At 44.3% G+C, this 16,001-nt stretch overlaps 1 pseudogene; it reads right to left on the reverse strand.

Moving 5' to 3' along the window:
- Positions 1-159: 159 nt before the first annotated feature.
- LOC121578443 lies at positions 160-7,900 on the reverse strand (annotated as a pseudogene).
- Between the last annotated feature and the right edge of the window lie 8,101 nt (positions 7,901-16,001).

A 16,001-nucleotide genomic window follows, 5' to 3' on the forward strand; every position in this document is an offset into this window, starting at 1 on the left:
CCATGGCTGTCAGCCAATCAACATTCAGGGCTCGAACCACCCAGTTTATAATAGAATCCTTTTATTTCAGCTCATGAAACATGGGACCAACACTTTACATGTTGAGTTCATATTTTTGTTCAGTATAGTTTATTATTGTTGCAATTGTAAGTGAAAGTGTTACTGGACCTGATGCTGGGCTTTGGTCATTGTTGGGCTGACTGTGGGCTGGGTCTGATTCACTAGAGCCAGCAGGGCGCTGAAGTCACTCTGAGACAGCACCTTGAGCTTGGACAGTCTCATCTCCTTCAGGACCCTCAGACAGAAGTGTCTGGCCACAAAGTGCCTCTGCACCGCTGCCAGCAGTAGGTGCTGTTTTTTCATGATCAACATCCCCACGTGGCTGGGATAGAATAGAACAGAATAGAATCAAATAAAACAGAATAGTGATAGGTCAATATGTCCGAATGCATATCTTGTCATTGATTTCAAACACACTGAATCATATTGTGAACATTAAACCCATTGAAACATACTGTATTAAATCCATTGTTGTCAATGATGAATATTCTATTATACACTTTGGCACATCTGCCAGGCAAAAGCATGGATTGATGTGTCTCCCTTGTTCACCTGTTCAGCACGTAGCTCTGTCTGACCACCATGCCTCTGAGGATCTTTAACTGCTGTTCACCTAGGTGTCTGAGGCAGGCCAGGACCAGGACCGCCTCTTCACACCATACCTAGAGTGGGTCAAACAAACAGAAATACAGTATTAAAAACAGGGGTGTATTCATTAAGGCACACCGTAGCACAACTTTTTATAACGGAAAGCAAAAAACAAGTGGTTCTTATTGGACAAGTCCAGGTAGTCCCGCCCTGTTTCAGTCCATTTTCTTCCATTTGGTAGCTAATGAATATGACCCATGATGAGTGAAACCTGGGGCCTGTTCAGAAGACTGCAACATTACATAATGTCCAGATAGAAATGTATTGATTAGAGATTATGTCTGTCAGGTTAACTAAGAAATCGAGTCAGCTCTATTTCTAAGTATGTATGCCTACCTGTCCATCTTGTTCCAGCTGAGCCCGTAGGCCCTCCAGTTGCCTTTTGGTATTGGCCTCTGCCTGCTGCAGCAGTGCAACCAGTTCACCATCTTGATCCAGCCATAGCCTCTGACTCTGGTCTGTGGACAACTGGGACTGAGCAGGGAGAGCAGTTAGGAAGAGATCTTTGGCTAGCTCTCCCAACCTCTTGGACCAGCTGGCATGATGCCTCTGGAGATACAAAAGCATGGGTGATATACCATGATAAATTAGAAAGACCAGTGCTACAAGGTGAATGCTGATTGCTTAGGGCTATTGGCTAGGATATATCAATAGACAAAAACCAGGGGACTCCTCAGTCTCTTTGACCAGGTAGAATGAAGGAAAGAATACAAAACACATACAATAGGCTCAACTGGTAGAGCACGGCGCTTGTAACGCCAAGGTAGTGGGTTCGATCCCCGGGACCACCCATACACAAAAATGTATGCACGCATGACTGTAAGTCGCTTTGGATAAAAGCGTCTGCTAAATGGCATTTATTTATTTATTTTTTATTTAAATAGGTGGGTGGTACACGAAATACACTATATATACAAAAGTATGTGGACACCCCTTCAAATTAGTAGATTTTGCTATTTCAGCCACACCCGTTGCTGACAGGTGTATAAAATCGAGCACACAGCCATGCAATCTAAATAGACAAACATTGGCAGTAGAATGGCCTTACTGAAGAGCTCAGTGACGTTCAACGAAGCACCGTCATAGGATGCCACCTTTCCAACAAGTCAGTTCCTCAAATTTCTGCCCTGCTAGAGCTGCCCAGGTCAACTGTAATAGCTGTTATTGTGAAGTGGAAACGTCTAGGAGCAACAACGGCTCAGCCGAGAAGTGGTAGGCCACACAAGCTCACAGAACGGGACTGCCGAGTGCTGAAGCGCATAGCGCGTAAAAATCGTCTGTCCTCTGTTGCAACACTCACTACCGAGTTCCAAACTGCCTCTGGAAGCAACGTCAGCACAAGAACTGTTCGTCGGGAGCTTCATGAAATGGGTTTCCATGGCCGAGCAGCCGCACACAAGCCTAAGATCACAATGCGCAATGCCAAGCGTCGGCTGGAGTGGTGTAAAGCTCACCGCCATTGGACTCTGGAGCAGTGGAAATGTATTCTCTGGCGCTTCACCATCTGGCAGTCCGACGGACGAATCTGGGTTTGGCGGATGCCAGGAGAACGCTATCTGCCCCAATGCATAGTGCCAACTGTAAAGTTTGGTGGACGAGGAATAATGGTCTGGGGCTGTTTTTCATGGTTCGGGTTAGGCCCCTTAGTTCCAGTGAAGGGAAATCTTAACGCTACAGCATACAATGACATTCTAGATTATTCTGTGCTTCCAACTTTGTGGCAACAGTTTGGGGAATGTCCTTTCCTGTTTCAGCATGACAATGCCCCCGTGCACAAAGCGAGGTCCATACAGAAATGGTTTGTCGAGATTGGTGTGGAAGAACTTGACCGGCCTGCACAGAGCCCTGACATCAACGCCATCAAACACCTTTGGGATGAATTCGAATGCCAACTGCGAGCCAGGCCTAATCACTAACATCAGTGCCTGACCTCACTAATGCTCTTGTGGCTGAATGGAAGCAAGTCCCAGCAGCAATGTTCCAACATCTAGTGGAAAGCCTTCTCAGAAGAGTGGAGGCTGTTATAGCAGCAAAGGGAGACCAACTCCATATTAATACCCATGATTTTGGAATTAGATGTTCGACGAGCAGGTGTCCACATACCTTTGGTCATGTAGTGTACCATTAATTACAACCTACCCTCCAAAGATCACACACTGCCTCTGCCACTCTACCATCCTGCTGCAGCTCCAAGTCACTGCTCTGCTTCTTCTGTCTAAGAAGAAGCTCTTGATAGAACTGGAGAAGAGAATTGAACTGTTAAACAGGAGCATGCAGTTATCAGGAGCAATTAACAACGCAATGTAATGAGACTGGATAACTATAATAGACTAAAACAGAGTTTGCACTTATCCAAAGTAGACTTTATGTTGAAGTGAGTAAATAGACCAATGTGAGAAGTAGTTTAGCAGTACCGTTACTACTACTATTGTTGTGGCACTGGACACATGACAGGGAACGAATGAGCCTACTAAAAGAGAGATATTGACCTTCACAAATTCCTGTGGGTCATTGTGAGTCTGTGCAGAATCCAGGACACGGCTTCTCTCCTTCGCTTGAGTCCTCAAGAGCTTCTTCTTCTTGGAGTCGATCTTCTTGCACTTTTCATACACAAGCTCCTTGGTCTTTATCCTGCATTCTGTATCCAAAATGAAGTTACATGTAGTTTTGATTACAATGGTACTTCCCTAAGTTCCTGATTTGGCACAGAATATGACCAGTTTAACACAATTCACTTAATTATTCTGTGTATCATTATGCGCTTACCATTTATAGTTAGTAGTAAATTACATTACTACAAATGGAATTATATTAAAACTGGATAACCATACAATTATATTTGATTGTGGTTTGCATTGGTCAATAATAGTGCACTCAAAGACTAATCACTTGAGACTTTTATACATTTATTTGATTCAATCTTTTTAGCAATGGTGAAGGGGTATTTTAAGAAACCAGTTCATTTAAGATGAGAAACTAGGCCACATAATACTGAAAGATTGCCACCATATTCCTCAGGAGGGACGTCCAGCAGGGTATTACAGAATTACACAACTTCCCAGTGGGCATAACTGGTTGCAAAGACGTCATTATGACGCCATATTCCAAATTCTACCCTCTCAGTACTGATTTCACATGAACTAGAATGCTAATCTACTGGCCAATATTTGACCTGATAGTGAATTCAAGGAGGTCACTCTTTTGTTAAAAACACACACCAGTTGGCTATTTGGAGCTGGTGGCCCACGGGAACAATAATATGTGTCAGGAATCCCCCGCTTAGCAGTGCCCTTATAGATTAACTAAGAACATGTGTGTGTGTGTGTGTGTGTGTGTGTGTGTACCTGGGTGCGTGTGTGTGTGTGTATGTGCATTTGCATCTGTGTATGTGCATGCTCCTGCGTGCATGCATCTGTGTCTGTGTCATGAGTCACCTTCACTGCAGTGCTGGAGCCCCTCGGTCAGGGAAGCTTGCAGCTCGACCAGTGTCTTCTCCATGGTGGTGAAGGTCAGGTGTCCGTCACTGGTCAGCTGCTCCAGGACCCGGGCCAATAGGCCCTGTCTGAGGGAAGCCTCCTGCCGGAGCAGGGCCAGCTTGGCCCGCAGCACACCCCTCAGCTCCTCCCACCACAGCAGCTTCTCCTGGGTCCTCTGAGAGAGCCGGTGGGAGATATGGATCTAGAAACAACCCTTACCCCCTTGGCATTGCTTTTGTTTAGCCAAGTCTTTGGGGTCTAGTTCGGGTTACTGTATAAGCACTTTCTGACAACTGCTGATGTAAAAAGGACTTTATGAATACATTTGATTGAATTTGATTTGACTTGTGTAGCTAGATCTGAGAAGCCTAAAATACTGGATAAGTGTATGCCATACCTAGAGCAGGTCAAACAAACAGAAATACAGTATTAAAAACTGTCCAGGGTAGTACCTCCCTGTTTCAGTCCATTTCCTTCCGTTTGGTACCTAATGAATACGACCCATGATGCGTGAAAGCTGGGGCATGTTCAGAAGACTGCAATGTTACAGAACGTCCAGATAGAAATGTATTGAGTAGAGATTATGTTTCTCCCTTATTTTGCCTCATTCTTACAGTATCTCACCTTCATGTCTGTGGCCTGAGTCTCATTCAACTGGTTTTCCACCAATAGGAGACAGTGGATGAGGGTGTGGATAACATCATGGGGAGAATACTGGACCTGCCCAGGAGGCTCTGGCAGAAGGCCTCCACCTGTTTGCTAAAGCCCTTTGTCTATAGAGAGACACATACATTACTTAAAGTTTCCCCACAAACGTCAATATATCTTTATGTTTCCCCATAAACTTAATCCCCCCCCACCCCCCACCTCCCTCAAAATGGCAATTGCATTGTCATTGAAATTATATCTTACTTTGCCTGAGCAGATAATATGGTTCAGATTTGGCGATTCAATTTCTATAATGTGAATGACATACTATGCGGGGTTGAAAGGTTTGATTGTGCTAGTCTACTTGGGTACCATTTGAAGGCCATGCTCCAATAGGTCTTTCTGGGTTCTTTCAGTCTCCTCCAGGGTACAAGCGTCTGAACTTAGATCTGTGTTTCTCTCAAAGGCAAATAGGCTGGCTGACAGTTCTTTCTTCAATGCATCCAGTTCCTACAATGACAAGAGATAGAGAAATATCACTAAAGAGCCAATCCTAACTTCAGAATGTATGCATATATCAGGATTTTGAGAGATTTCTTCCTACCTTTTCCTGCAGGAGAAGAACATTGATGTAAAACTCGGAATCCTTTTTATCCTTGGGAAACCGACCGCTGAGTATAATTCTGAGAATTTGGAAAAGAGCTACAGCAAGGAAACAGGAGAAGTAAGGGAGATATCTTCTTGAGATTTTGACCCACCAACATTTGACACAACATTACATAGCAAACTAGTACTGTCGTCGTATTATCGATAGAAATGCACTTATTTCAAGTCTTATAATGCTATATGGGGAGATAATAGGCACTATAAGTGCATTCATAGTGCATTATGAACATTTGGCTTAGTTTGGTAAAAACAGTAGGATAAATACACATGTAGGTAGTCCATTCACGTTTTTTTTCTCCTTTTCTTTTAAGAGCTTTATCACAACAGACCAGTGGTATTATGAACAGTTGGCATTATGAATGGTTTGCTAGTGTGTGATGAAAGAAAGAGGTCACCCACCACACATTTCTCCTCCAGGACCTGTGAACAGTGTTGCTGCACGTCCTGCAGAGCCAGACAGTACAGGCTGATCCTGCCCTCAAAACTACAATGAGAACAGCTACACTAGAAACACAGCTTGTATTTACAGTAGAATGCATTAAAGGCACTCAGAAATATGACATCATCATACACAGCTACAACTTTGATGATCCAGTCCAAGGGATAGTTTATCTAAATTAAAGTGAGGATTGTCTATACACTCGTATACACCCCAAGGGAGAAACCTTTGTAGAACCCTTTTGGGTTCCAGGTAGAACCCTTTTGGGTTCAATGTAGAACCCTTTCAACAGAGGGATCTACATGGAACCCAAAAGAGTTATCCCATGTGGATAGCCGAATAACCTTTTTGGATCCCTTTTTTCTAAGAGTGTAGACTGATTTCAAGGCAAGGAAACACACATCTTAATATGTAATTTCTCTGAACTATCCCTTTAACTGAATATCTATCCCACATCAGCTCACCCTGTCTGAGAGAGCATGTGCGGGTACTGGGCCACCCGGATGAAACTCTCGTTCTAGAGGCTCTTGGGGACCAGCGAGGAGATGAACTGGCTGCTGTCAGCATTGTCCTGGTCCTGGCTCAGTGACTCTCCGATAGAGTCCGTCGAGGACTCTCCATTGGGGAGGACAGGAAGCTTGTAGTGCTTGTGCAGCGATGGGTTGGAGGCTCCATCCGCTAAGGGCTGTCGTTGGGAATTGACATTAAAGGGACAGTTCACATCAAAGTCAAAGTTTGCCAGATGTTTTCAGTCCTAAAATGTGGTCTTTAAATGGAAAGTTCCGCCATAGACTGCTTTCAAGGGAAGGGAAGAAATATTGAAATATGTATTTGTGCTGAACTATCCCTTTAACCCCATCCCATGCTCTTGGAATGAAGGCAAAATTACATTCCAATTAGGGTTCCAATCTGGATAGATTTGGTTAGAACATTTTAAAGCTTCTGTGGTATGAAGTCTGTAATATAAACAGAAAAAGGATCTTACTCTGTATTTCTGGTTGATGGGCCCGTGATGCAAAAGCAGCCACATTGCTGTTCATGGGTGGCTGCTTCTTTTCCTGGTAAATGAATAAACACAGTGAATTGTTATGGAAAATTGGGTGAATGTTAATGAAAGCCAAATCAGCTTTTATTTACACATACTGTATGTTATGTTTGTTTTTTTAAACAACAACCACTTGTTCTCAGTTGAAGCTGGCGTTTATCTCAACATGCAGCATCACAAAATAGACTGTCCAATCAATGATACGAATCATGGATACTGTACTAGACAATCAGTGATGAACACAACACAACACTGTACCTACCTTGCAATATATCTATCACACTAGAGCACATTTATAGTGCTAAAATATTCTATATCTATAACTAAAATACATAATATTTACTTTTTCATTGGTAGTGGCACTTTGGACGCCCTTCTTTCTGTTGCTGACACAGTCACTTTGGTTATTCTCCCTATCCTGGTCGTCTCCCTCAAACAGTCTTCTGGCATCATAGCCCTTGTGGAAACAAAAGGAAGATAGTTAGGGCTGTTCAACTATCAGTGCATCGGTTATATGAATATGGGGTGTATTCAAAAGGACTACTACAGACTTTAAGTTGTTAAACAGTTACAACGCATTGGTTGAAATAGTGTTAATATTATGTGGATGCTTGCCAAATAGTGCGCTTATATGACTGCACTGTTATTGAATATTGCTGTTATTATTCTCAGTGCAGTCATGCAGTATTTGGCCATTTCAACCACCGTGTTATAACACAAACTAATAATAATCACCTTTACTAACTTACTTGTCGAGTTGGAAGCATAGGCTTCAGGCAAAACACATACAGAAGGGCTGCCGCTATGATTCCAGAAAACCCACCGCATACAGTGGCCACTGTCAATAATCCTGTAAATATGTGCAGATTCGGCAAACTGAACCAAGACATCATTGGAGCATTCAGTAATCGTATCCATTTTTGGATAATTCCCTGGTGCAATGGAAGTGTCGTATATGATGAATGGTGGCAATTATTGCTGTCAACAAAAAGGAGTCTGCTCATACTGAACATTGATCATAAGGTTTATTCAGATCACAAGCTTCAGCAGGGGTGACAGACTCGCGAGGTCTGGAGAGCAGTGTCCCCCAATTATAATGGCTGCTCTGGGGTTTATTGTCTAAAACCCTTCTTATATAGACAATACCAAAATAAGGGTTACCCCCTCTTCTGGCCAATCACCAGTCTCCCCTCGGGCGTCACCCTCCAAGCGGCACATTTCAAATAACATCATAAAACATCCCCCCTCTGGCCTGAACAACCAACATTCTTTCAGTTCCATCTAAAAACCTTTAACACCATCATATTGTCAATACACTACATTCCCCCCTTTCGAGACAACCTAAACGTCTCGAAACCAAACAGAATAAGATTATAACAAGTAACAATTTATCTCATTGAGTATCTTTAACATTAAACCAAAACATTCTTCTCTAGAGCGTAAATTCCTTCTTATGCAATAACTGTTTATGAAGTGGGAATACATTACTATCTTTATGAAGTAATCTCTATGGAGTGTAAATACATTACTATGAAATATAAACAACTGTTTATGAAGTATGAATACATTACTATGACATATGAAGAAATCTCTATGGAGTGTAAGAGCGAAAAACTGTCCAGCAGCCATCCATCCATATCAATCAAGACAGTAAAATTCTCTCACGGTCCCTCTGCCCCAGGCAACCACCGTCGGTACTCCAGATAACCTCATAAACCATGTAAATGCATTTTGAAACTATGATGCAACTAAATACACATGTAAGGCCCTGCAAACAAAATCCTATCCATAAACATCCATTGTACGGCTGGTCAACCCATAGGACCGGACAATGAAACTCTCCCTTCCTAGCCTCTCTGTCCCTAAACATTCACCGAAATAAACAAAAACATCTAAGATCCTTACATGTAGTCAATAACATCAAACATCATTCTACCAAAATCAATACCTAAGAATATGACACAATTATGTATTACACATCAAATATGTCTATATTTCATTGCAGACACTGGAATGTAGTCCACTACACTTCCTCTCCTCCGTAGTCTCGACCTCCGTAGTCTCCTCCGTAGTCTCGACTTCCACTGCATCGTTGATGATGGAATCGGAACCTTTCCACACCCTCCTTGTTTCATCTCCTCCAGTCATATTGTCCCTTCATATTGTCCCTTCATATTTCAATCTCCACATGTTCTCCCAAATGCTTCTGGAAGAAAATAAAAGACCAAACAGTATCTTTTGCAAAACAACATTTTCAAATTAAACCTCAACATCAATTTAAGAATATAAAAATGACATATAAATGATGTATGAATCACATTAACCTATCCCCCCCTTGATTCATAAAATCATTCTAAAATCATACAAAAAAAAAAAAATGTTTTCCTTGAAACAATAAAAATAAAATGATCAAATAATCAAAAAGGATATTTATCCATTCAGTAGTCCATCTAGACCCCCTCGTCCGTCTTCGTCCAGATCCGGAACAGTCAACACCGGCATCATTCTCCAACCTATTTCAATCTCATAGCTTCCTCAAAAGTCAGTAACATATTACACAGTGCTATCAAAGCTGTCATTAACCCATCACTGCCCCTACTGGCCTAATTGATCTTGCAACCAAGTCTTCCAAATGCATCCCTTATAATGCATCTATAACCCCAATATTATCTGAACTATCTGGACTCAAAGTCTAACTAATATTTATCAATATGATCTTCCCAAATGTTACACCATACCATGAATAAAGTCCCCCCTTCTCCCTTAGACTTATTCTTCAATGATAGGCTTGAAGACTATGACATGTCGCCATGTCACCCTTTTAACCCTAGATTTAGCTGTGTCCAATGCTATCCCTCTTATAATGGTAAAACCTCATATGGAAGCTTCAACGTTGACATGTAACCAAATCCTGTCCATCCCTAATATAAGTATATATATGCTTTATCACCCCCAAACCCCTAAATATCTCTAAAATTCCCCATAGTCACATTGTCAGTCAAAAGCTAATCGTTTAACCATCAAAGTCCTACTCTTCTTACTACCTGGTATATTAAAATTACATTATATTTGTCATCTCTAACCTTATGTTCATGCTAATCCAAAGTTATCATATAACATCCCAATCTGATATTCCCATAAACATACCCTTATATCCTATATTTTATAAAACAACTTTTAGCCCTCAATGTTTCACCTGAATACTTCAGGGTTCCGTTGTTACCTGCCTTTCCTTTCCCATTTAACAATTCCCATATTAATTCACTTAACCCAATTCCACCTAACCCTAGGCTTAAACCACTGTTCTGACAACGACATTATTCTATCTGTCAATGACTGTTGCTGATACCACAGTCATGACAAATCATAAGACTGAACCACACCTGATAGAGGCCGCGCGACCGTCTAACATGTCTGGTGCTGGAATCCTCAACAGACATGGACCTTCAAGATTCCTCACTGATCTTACAGAATGAGTTAATCTATCTCTAATTTCCACAACAGAAGAACGAGCGGTACTGATCAGATACCTCTCCCTGTCTGTCATCAAAATCAAAGATCTCATCCTGTCCTTTCATGATGAATCTATATTCTCTCTACTACTCTCTGTTCTCCTATTTTAACCCTATTCGTACTATCATTGACAGCACTCTCCATCCGTAACCTAAACCCCTGAGTCCTTCTTGCTAACCCCCTTTAATTTCAGAACAGTTGTTGTCGATGCCATACTCCCTACATCGTATCATTAATCCCTTCCAAAGTTACCATTAAAGTAGTTGATTTAGTTGCTGTATCAACCCTAATTACTTCTAATGCAAAAGTTCCCATTATCCTCTGTGTATTATCTACTGTTGGAGTGACTGTAATCTACTCTTCCTGACCTCCTTTGGTGACTGTGGAGGCTACAAACCTTAACTCTTCCATTATAAGCGTTACTTTATGAATTACATAGCCCTTTAACCAATAATTCTTAACCGGAACAAATTCTAATGCTTGCACTAGATAAGTACACATATTCTCCCTGACCTTTCTCTGTAACATTACGCAACATAAGTGAACAGTCACTCCTAACCCTCTTCTAAACTATACCTCCTTTTACTCCTGGTCCTGATAACAATACTTATTCTCCATAATTATCTCTCCATATGGGAGAAACGTCCCCATCCTAAACCCTAATAAGTATTTTTCCCCCTAAAATTGGTGCTGTATTGGTTCCCTTATAATCAAATGCGATATATTTATGACTTTAATACCTATCAATGTTGAAAGAGTTAACTTGCTTCTCACTGTTGTTATAATAGACTGAAGTGTGAATGTCCTTAGTTACTCCTAGTTTTTCCCCCAATATAAAAGTTGTCTTTGCTTGTCCTTCCATCTATCACCACTAGTGTCACTTTTTCCCCAAATCTCAGTCCTTTCTCTAAATCCCTGACTTTCAAACTTTTGATTACACAAAATACACCCATAATTACCTTGATCTCCCTGCTGGGAACTGTAAATATAGATACTCAATCACCCTCAATCTTCTCTTATCATTCAGCAACACATACTTTCTCAATGCATCTGCTCCTAACCGATCTAAACTCCTACCCTATCTTCCCACTAAACTTTAAAATGTCCTTCCTCACTGTTCTCTCTCTGTCTTACTACTAACTTTGAAACTTAGCTTACTGTCTCAGAGTTCTTTCAACCCTAATCTACTCCTAACTTATTTTAATCTAATCTTTTCTCTCATAACATTTAAAACCTTTTCCCCTGATTTTCACAAAATCCCTTACCACCAAATTTGTAGAATATGTGATTGGGAAAGTTCCCCACCTGCTTCTGACTCATTACACACAGACTTGGCAAAACGACTAAACACCTTTTAGCCTAGCCTGAAATCTCTTAGTGTAAGAATGTCACCCAGAATAAACAGTCACCCCTTTTAACTTTATTTTCCCAGACAGTGTCTAATAGACAGAACAATAGATTATCATCCTTCCTATGATATTATCTTTTTTTTTTTAAACAAATGATTCCCAAAAACCCAGTCGTCTAGTGTACATCTTATTGTAAACTTCAATTTAAACAATACATCTCTTCCCAACACTGCCATAACAGTATCTTCTAATATTAGTATTTTAAGAGTAAGTAACTGTTTTACTACCTCAAATCCCTATCCTAATTCGTTATCAATTAGTGAGATGTTTAACCTCTTTAGGCTGAACCCAAATAAGTTTTTCCCCTATTCACTATCACTTCTAATGGCCGGTTGTGTAACGATCCCGGCAGTCTGAGTCGGGTCCTGTCTGTGGTCTAGTTGTTCTGCTCGTGATCTCCAGTTTCCCGAGGGTGCTGGAACGCTCCGGGGAGCTCTCTTGATTTCCGCACCTGCATCCCATCAGCAATCTGCACACCTGGTCCTGATCATCACCCTTCTTAGGCTCTGGTCTAACATCCATTCCCTGCCGGATCGTTAGCCATTAACAGTATGTTTTGTCAGCGTATCAGCCTCTTAGTACTAGCGTTAGTTTTGTTGTTTTGCACCTTGTTGACCTGCCTTGTACTTACCTCAGTTTTTTTCTGTCTACAGTCATTCTCCCGGAACCTTCACCCAACCCCTGCCGTGCCATCGTTTAATCTGCCACTTCACCTCCACCTACTCATCTCCGCCACCCGCTCCGTCTCCTGGATTATTCTGCACCTTTTGAATCTGTAATAAACACTCACCTTCGTTCAACTCTCCTTGTCCTGGTCTGCTTCTGGGTTCTGTCTTAGGGAACCGTGACAGAACGATCCGGCCATTAATGAACCCAGCGGATCTGGACTCTGTTCGCCATGCCATTTCCCATCAGGAGAAGATGTTGGGACAACATAGCACGGCACTACAGGAGATCGCGTTGTCAGTTCGGAACCTTTCTACCGGTCTGACGGAGGTCCAGAACCAACGCGAGTTTCGGTGGAGGATCCACTACCGGTTTCACCCATCTCGCCTGCCGCTTCTGGAGCTGTGTCCTTCCGTGAGCCCAAGGTTCCGACGCCGGATAAATATGAGGGGGAGCTGGGAAGATGCCGTTCCTTCCTTATGCAGTGTGGATTAGTGTTCGATCTACAGCCCTACTCTTATGCCACAGACAAGGCTAGGATAGCCTTTGTGATTGAGTTGCTGCGTGGTCGAGCGCTGGAGTGGGCTTCAGCCGTTTGGGAACGACAGGATCCCTGCATGGCTTCATACCAGGGGTTCACGGCCGAGATGAGGAAGCTCTTCGACCATTCCGTCCGAGGGAGGGGACGCAGCTAGGCGCCTGTTTTCGCTTCGCCAAGGAACTCGCAGCGTGGCCGACTTCGTGATCGAGTTCAAGACGTTGGCTGTGGAGAGTGGGTGGAATGAGGAGTCTCTGCAAGCGGCCTTTTACCAGGGTCTGTCGGAGCAGCTCAAGGATGAGTTGATCTCCTATCCGGAGCCTAGTGACCTGGACAGCTTGGTAGCCTTGTCTATTCGGGTGGATAATCGAGTCCGAGAGCGAAGGAGGGAGAAGCAATGGGGTCCGTCCAATCGATCAGCTTCTCAGTTCCCAGTCGGGTCGGGTGGTGGACCAGAACACGTCGATCATTCTCCACCACAAAGGATTAGTGGAGAGGTTCTCTCCCCGATTCTGAACCCATGCAAGTGGGGGCGGCACGGGTTAACCAAGGAGGAGCGTCAACATAGACGTAAGACCAACTGTTGCCTCTACTGTGGTAGCTCGGGACATTACATCTCCACTTGTTCCCGGCGGTCGTCAAACTGCCCGGCTCGCTAAAGTTGGGAGGACTTTTAGCGAGCCAGTTTCAACCTCTCAGTACCTCTGTCAGACCCCGTTTCCCGGCTACCCTTGTGAACAGGAATCAGAGCTTAGCGATTAACGCTTTTGTCGATTCAGGTGCCGATGGAAGCTTTCTTGATGCCGAGTTGGTGGAACAGCTGGGGCTTTCAAGGAGCAATTGCCGGAAGCCATTGAAGCGACCACTCTGAACGGCAGTAGTCTGGCACGTATCACGATGAGGACTGAACCGGTTAAGATGCTGTTGTCGGGGAATCATTCGGAGATGATTTCATTCTTCATTCTGCCGTCTTCCCATGTTCCTCTGGTCCTTGGATACCCCTGGCTGAAGGAACACAATCCCACGTTCGATTGGGTGACGGGCAAGGTAACGAGTTGGAGCCTTGATTGTCATGCTAACTGTCTCAAGACTGCCTGTCCCCATTCGGTTCCCAGTCAGGTGATTGAGGCTAAACCCCCCAGATTTGTCCCTGGTTCCCGAGACATATCACGATTTGGGGGAAGTGTTCAGTAAGCAGAAGGCTCTGTCACTCCCTCCCCACCGACCATATGATTGTGCCATCAACCTGTTCCCTGGAGCTGTCTACCCCAAGGGAAGGTTATACAGTATCTCCCGACCTGAACGTGAGGCTTTGGAGACCTACATCAAGGAGTCCCTAGCGGCTGGTCTCGTTCGTCCCTCGTCATCACCCCCTGGGGGCAGGATTCTTCTTTGTGGGTAAGAAGGATGGCTCTCTTCGACCGTGTATTGATTATCGGGGGTTGAATGACATCACGGTCAAGAACAAGTATCCCCTGCCCTTGATGAGTTCTGCCTTCGACTCCTTACAGGGTGCTACGGTGTTCACCAAGCTAGACCTACGCAATGCGTATCACATGGTCCGGATCAGAGAGGGAGACGAGTGGTTGACGGGTTTCAATACACCGATGGGTCACTTCGAGTATCAGGTGATGCCGTTTGGACTGACCAATGCTCCAGCGGTATTCCAGAGTATGGTGAACGACGTCCTGAGAGATATGATCGGTCTCTTTGTGTTTGTTTATCTGGATGACATTCTGATCTTCTCGAAGGAACCTTCCGACCACGTCCAGCATGTCCGGCAGGTTCTGCAGCGATTGTTGGAGAATCGCCTGTTCGTGAAGGCCGAGAAGTGCGAGTTTCACGCCCACACAACATCCTTTCTCGGGTACATCATCTCCAGGGGAGAGATTAGGATGGACCAGGGAGAAGGTTAGAGCGGTTCTGGAATGGGCCCAGCCCGGTACGAGATTGCAGCTCCAGAGATTTTTGGGGTTTGCGAATTTCTACCGCAGATTCATCCGGGATTACAGCCGTGTGGCCGCTCCGTTAACTGCCTTGACTTCCAGTATCAGGAGCTTCAAGTGGAATCCGGAGGCGGATCGAGCGTTTCTGGATTTGAAGAGGCGATTCACCAATGCACCGATTCTCTCTCAACCGGACACGGCCCGTCAGTTCGTCGTTGAAGTGGACGCGTCTGATGTGGGAGTTGGCGCCATCCTGTCGCAGCGATGCTCCACGGACAGTAAACTCCATCCCTGCGCCTACTACTCTCGTCGCCTTTCGCCTGCGGAGAGGAATTACGATGTGGGTAACCGGGAGCTTCTCGCGGTGAAACTCGCCTTGGAGGAGTGGCGCCACTGGTTGGAGGGGGCGGAGCAACCGTTTATTGTCTGGACTGACCACAAGAATCTTGCTTACGTGCAATCGGCTAGACGTCTCAACTCCCGTCAGGCCAGGTGGTCGTTGTTTTTCGGACGATTCAATTTTTCCATGACGTTCCGACCTGGATCTAAGAACGGCAAGGCGGACGCCTTGTCTCGGATGTTCTCCAAGACGGAGGAGAGTGGGTCCAAGACCGAGACAATTCTCCCCCGGAACTGCGTCGTGGGAGCTGTTAGGTGGAAGATTGAGGAGGAGGTGATGGCGGCCCTTCGGACGCAGCCCGGTCCCGTAACGGTCCACCCGGTCGGTTGTTTGTGCCTGAGTCGGTTCGGCCCTGCGGTCCTCAAATGGTCCCACGCCAGCAAGATGGCTTGTCACCCTGGCGTGGCTCGGACGATGGCGTTTCTTCGCAGACGTTTTTGGTGGCCTGCCATGGCCGAGGATACTCGGGGTTATGTTGCTGCCTGTCCAGTGTGTGCGCAGAATAAGAGTACCAATCGGCCCAGCTCTGGACTACTTCACCCCCTTC

This window comes from Coregonus clupeaformis, chromosome 12 (assembly GCF_020615455.1).
Source record: "Coregonus clupeaformis isolate EN_2021a chromosome 12, ASM2061545v1, whole genome shotgun sequence".
NCBI classification, from domain to species: Eukaryota; Metazoa; Chordata; class Actinopteri; order Salmoniformes; family Salmonidae; genus Coregonus; species Coregonus clupeaformis.